Raw genomic sequence first — 10,626 nt, forward strand, 5'->3', positions numbered from 1 at the left:
TGAACAGACTTTGAGGTAGTTATGCTACGTTCAAAATAACTGGGAACTCGGAAAAATACATGGTCAAATAATGACGTCGATGATCTCCAGGTCGGAAAGTCAGAGCTCTACAAAGAGCCCCGAATTCCGATTTGGATGATCGTTGAAGTCTATTTTCCCCAGTCGGAGCTCGTTTTTTTCCGAGTTCCCAGTTGTTTTGAACTCGGGATTTGCTCGACTAATTTTCAAAACGCCGCTTTGCCCAAGTGTGTTCTGATCCAACCCATCAGTTTCTGGGTTCAATCAGAACGGTTAGAATGAGTTTTAGAAATAGTCTGGGAGGTAGCCTACTCGGATCCATACTCATTGCTGAGAAGAAGCTAACGTCCGTGGGCGTGGCTTGCTGTTTGGCAGCAGCAAGGAGTTTGGGTAGCCAGGCGAATTTTCTTTGGCTAGTAAGTAGTCTACAATGTGGTAACATTAAGTACACTTTAAGGGCCTACTAGACCAGCCAGAATTCAGCGTGAACTGATTATGGCAAAATGGTATGAACTTTGAACCTGCTTTAAGGGCCTTATCCAATGTGCTCCTCTCTCAAGTGAAAATGGTGCTGTTTTGGTGTAGGCCTACATGCTTGTGAGTGCACATTTATTTATGGCCCTAATAAATAAATACTTTAATTTAAACTAAAAAATATATTACCATTTAATGTGGCATGAACACAACCAATCATGATATTGTCTTTTGATTGTCAAACAAATCACTTCAAAAAGTGGGAATGTTCATCCACTCTAAAATAAATCCAGCATCCAAACTGGCACCATTTGATTAATGGAAATGGACATCCGTTAAAAGCAAAACGCCAAAAAGTGTGCCATTACTTAGGCCTACATTAATTGATGCGTCTTGCTGACAAATGTAAAAAAAAAATTGGAGCCTGAAAAATCGGGACACCTAAAATGGGTCTGAAACTGTGCAGGGAAAAACGGGATGGGCACACTAACACACGTCAAATTAATAAACTAGGCTACAATGTGTATTAACATCAACTTCAAATAGGCCTACCGGTAGCCAGTGATGTGTAAAAAAATAAAATAGGTGGGTAAACTCTGCCGGTGGCGGTGAAAAAAATGTATGCTCCATATACTTTCAATGCATTTTTTTGTTGGGGGGGGGGGGGTAAACAGCATTTACCCTACGCTAGGCCTACACCACTGCGAGTAGCCTACCGTCTCAGCCAAAGCAATTTTAAACACATGAACACAGGCAAAATAGGTATCCTACATTCAATACATGATGTGTTGAATCAAAACATGTTTTACAACCTAGTTCATGAGTTGTCCATAATTCATGGGTTAATGCTTGGAGTCTTCACAGATCGTTTGACATAAAATACTACCTTTCTTTCCTTACATTAAGGACGACATTTATGACAACGTTATTTGTCATTATTAAGCCTTTAACAGTTGAATTAGAACATTGACGTTAAACCCTGTACGAATTATGGATCTCGGAAAATGCACTGTAAGTGTTATTTATTTTTATTTTGAACCTTTATTTAACTAGGCAAGTCAGTTAAGAACAAATTCTTATTTACAATGGCGGCCTACCAAAAGGCAAAAGGCCTCCTGCGGGAGCTGTGATTAACATAAACATTTTTTTTTTAAAATAGGACAAAACATACATCAGACAAGAGAGACACCACAACACTACATAAAGAGAGACCTATGTTGTTGTCTTAGCATGGTAGCAACACAACATGACAACAACATGGTAGTGTCGTGACGTTGCCCTGTTGTATGAGGTTTATGACCCCCATAAATACCTTTCCCCCTTTTCTCTCCACTCTACAGAATGGACTCTTGGAAAGCCCTTTGTTAACATAGAGTTAACATATGCTAACTTCAAAAGGTTGGGGAAAGGTACAATATTTTTATAATCCAACCAGTTGAAAGTGTCTGTTGGTACTTAAAGAATATGATGTCAGATCAGTTGGTGTCTGGGACATTATATCTGATGATAGGACCCATCTATCGAAGTGCAGCTCAGTGTAAATATATATCTTGCATTTTCCTTTTCGGAATGGGCGGCTACTAGAATGCATAAGATTCTGTATTTACATTAGCATAGCTCCTCAAGGTCCGATAGAGACCTAATTCCCTTTGTCCCTCAGTCTTCCCGCTCTTTCTTTCAAACCTAACCCCCTTTCTTTGTGTAACTAGCTGTCATATCGGTTTCGCCTGCTAGGGACTTTTTCTTTTATGACATGATTAGTAATGGATGTATGATCCATCCTGTGTAGATGTGATTATTTAGGTATTTCATAAATAATTAAGCCAATTTTTGTATTGCTATTCAACTTGTTAGCCAGGGTTCGTGAAGATAACCAAGAATTTTACGACATTCAGATGAGACTGAATAAGTTGACGATTAATATAAGTGGACTGCAATTGATATAAAAGATCTTCAGATCTTTAAGAGTTTATTCGGGAGACAGCACCTCTATAAACACTCTTCTGTGGTGCCCCAGGTTATTAACGAGTTAATTGTTTAATGGTTTAATTAAATCACGTAATCAATCAAACATTAGGTAATTGATTTGAAAATAGCCTGTAATATAATTTAATCAGTCAGAGGCACGACAGTAGCAACACAACATGGCAGCAGCCCAACATGGTAGCAGCACAAAACATGGTACAAACATGATTGGGCACAGACAACAGCACAAAGGGCAAGAAGGTAGAGACAACATTACATCACATGAAGCAGCCATAACTGCTAGTAAGATTGTCCATGATTGAGTCTTTGAATGAAGAGATGGAGATAAATGTCCATTTTGAGTGTTTGTTGCAGCTCGTTTCAGTTGCTAGCTGCGAACTGAAAAGAGGAGCGACCCAGGGATGTGTGCGCTTTGGAGACCTTTAACAGAATGTGACTGGTAGAACAGGTGTTGTATGTGGAGGATGAGGGCTGCAGAATATTTCTCAGATGGGGGGAGAGGCCTAACAGGGTTTTATAAATAAGCATCAACCAGTGGGTCTTGCGACGGGTATACAGAGATGACCAGTTTACAGAGGAGTATAGAGTGCAGTGATGTGTCCTATAAGGAGCATTGGTGGCAAATCTGATGTCTGAATGGTAAAGAACACCAAGCCGCTCGAGAGCACCCTTACCTGCCAATCTATAAATTATGTCACTGTAATCTAGCATGGTAGGATGGTCGTCTGAATCAGGGTTAGTTTGGAAGCTGGGGTGAAAGAGGAGCAATTACGATAGAGGAAACCAAGTCTAGATTTAACCTTAGCCTGCAGCTTTTATATGTGCTGAGAGAAGGACAGTGTACCGTCTAGCCATACTCCCAAGTACTTGTATGAGGTGACTACTTCAAGCTCTAAAGCCTCAGAGGTAGTAATCACACTTGTGGGAAGAGGGGCAGTCTTCTTACCAAACCACATGACCTTTGTTTTGGAGGTGTTCAGAACAAGGTTAAGGGCAGAGAAAGCTTGTTGGACACTAAGAAAGCTTTGTTGTAGAGCGTTTAACACAAAATCCGGGGAGGGGCCAGCTGAGTATAAGACTGTATCATCTGCATATAAGTGGATGAGAGAGCTTCCTACTGCCTGAGCTATGTTGTTGATGAGAAGAGCGTGTGGCCTAGGATCGTACCTTGGTGACAGGCAGTGGCTGAGACAACAGATGTTCTGACTTTATACACAGCACTCTGAGAGAGGTAGTTAGCAAACCAAGCCAAAGACCCCTCAGAGACACCAATACTGATTAGCCGGCACCACAAGAATGGTATGGTCTGCCGTATCAAAAGCTTTGGCCAAGTCAATAAAAATAGCAGCACAACATTGCTTAGAATCAAGGGCAATGGTGACATCATTGAAGACCTTTAAAAAGTTCAGAGATAGGCTTGGCGATGATAGGGGCAGCAACCTTAAAGAAGAAAGGGTCTAAACCATCTGACCCGTAATGTTTTTTTGTGGTCAGACTCAGTGACCGCCTGCAGGGAGAAACTTTGTAGTGGGGCAGGGGCAAAAGAGGGAGGAGCATCAAGGCTAGTCGCATTAGAAGGGGGGTGGGCGATGAAGAAATGTTGGATGTAACTATGCTTGTGTAAAATGTAATTATGTTTCACTGTGTAAACAGTTCTCATGGGCACACAAATCATGTATCATCGAATACTTCTAACCGAAAGTCAACTATAGGCCTGCTGTCATTAAGGTATTGTTGTTGCTGTCTAGCTGTAGGCTAGTTGTCTAGTTATGTTGTCGACCATCATCAAGCGATCTAGGAAAGAAAAGGCCCTTCTCCCCCGATTGCTCAGTTTGGCCGGGCGGACAGCTCTAGGAAGAGTCTTGGTGGTTCAAAACTTCTTCCATTTAAGAATGATGGAGGCCACTGTGTTCCTGGGGACCTTCAATGCTGCACACATGTTTTGGTACCCTTACCCAGATCTGTGCCTTGACACAATCCTGTCTTAGAGCTCTACGGATAATGCCTTCGACCTCATGACTTGGTTTTTGCTCTGACATGCACTGTCAACTGTGGGAACTCATATAGACAGGTGTGTGCCTTTTCTAAATCATGTCCAATCAATTGAATTTACCACAGGTGGACTCCAATCAAGTTGTAGATACATCTCAAGTATGATCAATGGAAACAGGATGCACCTGAGCTCAATTTCGAGTCTCATAGCAAAGGGTCTGAATTGTTATGTAAATAAGCTATTTCTGTTTTTTCTTTTTAATACGTTTGCAAAAATCATTAAAAACCTGTTTGGGGTTTTTCATGATGGGGTATTGTGTGTAGATTTAAGAAATGTTTGAATAAGGCTGTAATGTAACAAAATGTGGAAAAAGTGAAGGGGTCTGAATACTTTCTGATCGCACTGTATATCTGATATAGCTAGCTAGTTTTTGTTCTAGTGCAATGTCCATTAAATGTTACAGCCACAACATCATGATCATGCATCTGCAGACCAGCAAGGAGGAGAAATGTCTGCTTTGGGTGAGATAGCTAGAACAACATCAACTAGTTAGCTACAGTATCAGATAGACATTTTCTAGGAAAAGCATGGACAGAGCTAGCAGGAAAATTAAGTTTTGATTTACAGATGAAGATTCACCAGCAAAATATTATTGGATTTGTTCACATATCAAGGTCCATGTTTGCAAGTGTAGTTGCATTTATTCTCAAAATAAGTTACATATTTGCAAATATCTTTTGCAACTACTAAACTAATTATACAGACACAACTCATATTTTACATGTGCAAATCATACTTTACATGCTTGTACACTTAACATTATTTTACCTTCATAATCATGTCTGAATTTAGACATTCCATGTAATGTAAGAGGTAACGATGAGTTGAACTCCACTTAATTATTGTTTTGTGGCACATTCTTTATTTTCTTTTGCGTGTTCCATATTTCTTTAGCCAGCCACAGAGTCGGGGGCAAAATGTACTGTTCATTTATTGAGGACCAACAGCTTGTGTTGAATAGTTTATGAAAGGGGTTGAACTGACTGAATAAAGTCAATCTCCTACACCCCTTTGCCATTCATAAACTAATCAAACAACATAGTTATATGTCCATGGTATTGCATCAGGACACGTAAGCTCAAGGTCTTCTTTGTATTTTCCTAGGATTCAAAGCCCACGTCGAGACTTGCAAGTGACCGCTAAAGTGACTCGTCAGTGCAGCCTGGTGATGGGTTGTTCGCAAACGAACAGCTCTTTTTGAACGGATCGCATCGGTGAGAGAGCCGTTCATTTGGCTCTCTAATTTGCATACTGGTAGGCTACTACTGCTTTTTGGCTATTATCTGCATTCGATGAAGATGTTGAATCCTCACTGCAGGAACAATAGGTAATGAAGAGGGCCCAAAATATGATAAATAGATTGAAGGTTATAAAAGCTTATGTTATAATACTTCTAAGATATTATTAAGATGCAATTTCCTGCAATTCTATATTGTTTCTCAACCGGGAATAGATGTTTTCTTCTTTCTTCAAAACAGTTACCACCTTACCTCAAAGTCCCACCCACAGTGATTTATTGACCGATCTTAAACCCTACCAACTCTGACTCACAAATATCCTGCCCCCTTCCCTGACAATCCCACCTACAGTGATTAATTGAGAGGCCAAACTGTTAGAGATAATTCACTCAAATAACAAAATGACACATTGGTTTCCTTAGCTTAAGTGTCCACAGCAGCGGAGCCAAATACATAATTTGAAGAACAATCATCATTGTGGCAATTCATATCTTTCAGAAAAACTGTAAATATGAATTGAATCGCAAGAGAAGACCGGTTTAAAGTTAAAGGTTCTCTTACTTAGAAAATAGTCGTGATCATCTAGGCCTAGGCAATATCCAAAATTCACAGTCCGGAACTTCCTGGCTGACTACTTTTTCTATTTGGCTGGCTACTCGATGTACTGTGCTGTGCTCTACTGTACTGTGCTGTCCAAACTTGTGAAACATAGACATCTATGATTGGTTCAGATTTGGTCCAGTCCGGAACGAATCTAAACCAATCATAGATTTCTATGTTTGGGCCAAATCGAGGCCGGTCTAGACCAGACGTTGGTGGACTTTGAAATCAAGGCTGGACCAGACCAAATCTGATCCAATTATAGACGTCTGTGTTTGGTCTGTGGACGTTGAAATCAATGCCAGAGCCAACATGGACATCGGTGTCGGACGGTGCTCACTGGGAATACACATTTCCCAAAAAGGACACAATAGGAAAATTATTATTATTCATGACCTGAGTGAAAACCCATTCTGTTCTGATCCACAGCTGCATGCTGGAGAGCCAAAATAACCCTGGTGGCTCTGTTTGTCACCCCGAGAACTGATTGCGCCCTCCGGTTCTCCCTCAGCGCCTTCCAGTTTACCTCTAACTCAGACACACCGGTGAGCACGGGAGACTTATAATCTATCATTGAATTTCAATCACTCTCTGTTGCATCTATGCAATAAACAGTGTTTTTTGTTGTAAAGAATAAAGCAAATTGCAGCCTTTGACCAATAAAATAATTGACATGAATTAGTCAATTTCTTGTATCAAAGGTAATCTCCTCTTGGTCTTCCTTCACTGCATGTGACATCAGAGGACCCCGGTCCCATGCACAACTCATGCACCTACCGAGCGAACAGGTACGCTGACGTAAGGTAAATGTTGCACTCTGGGAAATGTACAGTCTGCCCTTTACATCTGTACATACCTTTCATGCACTAACATTTGCCTTTTCTTACTAGCACTGACTTTGGCGATGGCTGCTGTATTGAGGGACGTTTTACTTACTATGACTGTGAGATGTGGTTGTCATACCTATAAACCCACAGATGAATGCACTAACTGTAAGTCGCTCTGGATGAGTGTCTGCTAAATGATGAAAATGTAAATGTAAGTCTCTGACTCCCCTTCTGTATGTGGAGATCTCTCATGGAAGAGGATTCCATATGTGACTGCTGTGACTCTGTCACGTGTGCTCCCTCCGGCCTCTAGGTCACCAGGCTGCTCGTTAGGGCACACACCTGTCACCAGCGTTTCGCGCATAATGACACTCACCTGGACTCCATCACCTCCTTGATTACCTGCCCTTTATATGTCACTCCCTTTGGTTTCTTCCCGTCGTCATTGTTGCTGTTTCATGTCGGTGCACTGTTTGTTTTTCTTGTTGTATTCGTTTATTTATTAAATGTATTCACTCCCTGAACTTGCTTCCCGACTCTAAGCGTACATCGTTACAGACTCCAAATGTGTGACGTCCAAACCCAAAAGAGCTATGATGTATGGTGAGTGACTGTCAACCTAACAACCCATAATCACACTACCTCTGTTTGGTTTGGGTAAATAGCACTGACATCTCCCTTGTGCTCAAATAGGCCATGGGACTAAGTGATTTGTAGGGAGTAGTGATGATAAGACCTCCAGTGGTGATCACACTTCTAACCCTGTTTATTTCCATATCCTTTAGGGTTTGCCAGCATTGGGCTTCTGCTGCTCTCAGATCAACTATCCACACCAAAGGGTGATTTCCTACCAGTCAGTCTCTCACTGGTCAATGATGATGATGAAGATGTTGTCTGGTTTGGTACAAAATGGATGGGAAGATGGATGAGTTTGACAACCCAGAGGATATACTGGAACCTTTGATGTGGAGAAGTATCGTGATTAGGAAGAGCAGCGCTACACTCTTCCACGGAAAAGGAACAACATTTAGAGGAGGATGAAGCCGTGCCCTTAGAGGGTGAGGAGTCAGACGTGGTTCAGATGGTATTTAGAAAGGGGGTACATATGAGCGGACACATGGGTCAGGTATGAGGGATTCAGAGTTGATAAGGGGAGAAGGTCAGGGTTTAGAGCTGAGGAGGGGGCAGAGTTTATAGAGAGAGGGAGGGATCAGTGTTGATAGAGGAGGAGGGCTCTAGTGGGAGGGAATGAAGAGTCCTCATCCCTGGGATCAGGGATGGGGAAGAAGTCTGTATCACAGGAAGAGGTGCTTTCACAGTCCATGAAGGAATAGGGATTTTGGGTGGGCGAGGAGCAGCTACTGGATAAGGGGAAGGAAGGAAGGGAGGAGTCTGTGGGGAGATCTTGGGTGATTATGCGTGGCCTGCGTGGCCAAACACGACTCCAACACCATCATTAAGTTTGCTGACGACACAACAGTAGTAGGCCTGATCACCGGCAACGATGAGACCCTTATAGGGAGGAGGTCAGAGAACTGGGAGTGTGGTGCCAGGACAACAACCTCTCCCTCAATGTGAGCAAGACAAAGGAGCTTATCATGGACTACAGGAAAAGGCGGGCTGAACAGGCCCCCATTAACATCGATGGGGCTGTAGTGGTCGGGTCCAAACGAAATATCATGGTCCAAACACACCAAGACAGTCGTGAAGAGGGCACAACAAAACCTTTTCCCCCTCAGGAGACTGAAAAGATTTGGCATGGGTCCCCATATACTCAAAAAGTTCTACAGCTGCACCATCAAGAGCATCCTGACCAGTTGCATCACTGCCTGGTATTGCAACTGCTCGGAATCTGACCGTAAGGCGCTACAGAGGGTAGTGCGTACAGCCCAGTACATCACTGGGGCCAAGCTTCCTGATATCCATGACCTGTATAATAGGCGCTATAAGAGGAAAGCTCATAAAATTGTCGGAGACTCCAGTCACCCAAGTCATAGACTGTTTTCTCTGCTACCACACGGCAAGCGGTACTGGAGCTCCAAGTCTAGGACCAAAAGGCTCCTTAACAGCTTCTACCCCCAAGCCATAAGACTGCTGAACAGTTAATCAAATGGCCACCGGACTATTTACATTGCCCCCCCCCCCCCCCCCATTTGTTTTGTACACTGCTGCTATTCGCTGTTTATTATCTATGCATAGTCACTTCACCCCTACCTACGTGTACAAATTACCTCGACTAACCTGTACCCCCGCACATTGACTCGGTACCTCCTGTATACAGCCTCGTTATTGTTCTTTTATTGTTACTTTCGATTATTTTTTACTTTAGTTTATTTGGTAAATATTTTCTTAACTCTTCTTGAACTGTACTGTCGGTTAAGGGCTTGTAAGAAAGCATTTCACGGTAAGGTCTACACTTGTTGCATTCGGTGCATGTGACAAATAACGTTCAATTTGATTATGATGAACTGGTAGAGACTGGGATTGTCGGTGGAATAGACTTGCCCGGGTTTGGCGTTTCAAGTGGCGTTAGGGTCAGTGAGAGACCATACAGTGGTTCATTCAACACCCTAGACGTCTATACCACTGTACACCTAACTCATTTGAAGTAAAAACAAAATTGAAATAAAGTCAATACAACTCCTGTTAAATTTTTAAGACAAATGGATATGGTTAGGCCATTTCCCTGATAAATAATACTTTCTGAACTAACATCTATGAAGGAAGCAAACAGTTATTTCCTTGTCCTTGGAATGTTGATAAGGTAACTGCCTCTTTACAATCATCAATAGATACCATTATTTTCCCAGTCAGACAATTGGCCTCAATATTTGCTTGTACACCCCTATGACTAGCTTAATGAGTGTTAAAGTGTAACATTGTTTCAACCACAACACTTATGATGGGATAACAAACCACGTGTAGATAAGTGGTCTCCACAATATCCCCACTAAGTGCTTCATAAGTGACATAATAGAATGACTATGTGTGTACTATACAGGTACAGTAGGCTATGCATAACCGTTGTCACATTCCATTAACATGACATGAAGAGACAGTTGGTCTGGAATGTGTGTGAGTCATACAGGTGCTCCCGAGTGGCGCAGCGGTCTAAGGCACTGCATCTCAGTGCTAGAGGCATCACTACAGACCCTTGTTCAATTCCAGGCTGTATCACAACTGGCTGTGATTGGGAGTCCCATAGGGTGGCGCACAATTGGCCCAGCGTCGTCCGGGTTAGGGTTTGGCCGAGGTAGGCCGTCATTGTAAAGAAGAATTTGTTCTTAACTGACTTGCTTAGTTAAATAAAGGTTAAGTAAAATACAATCACTGTACCTTTTAACTGGATATATTGTACATCTATTGTACATTCACTATAAGAATTCAGATTTAACTGAGACGCAGCTAGTCAATGATGCACTTAATCCAT

This window comes from Salmo salar, chromosome 09 (assembly GCF_965601325.2).
Source record: "Salmo salar chromosome 09, fSalSal1, whole genome shotgun sequence".
NCBI lineage: Eukaryota > Metazoa > Chordata > Actinopteri > Salmoniformes > Salmonidae > Salmo > Salmo salar.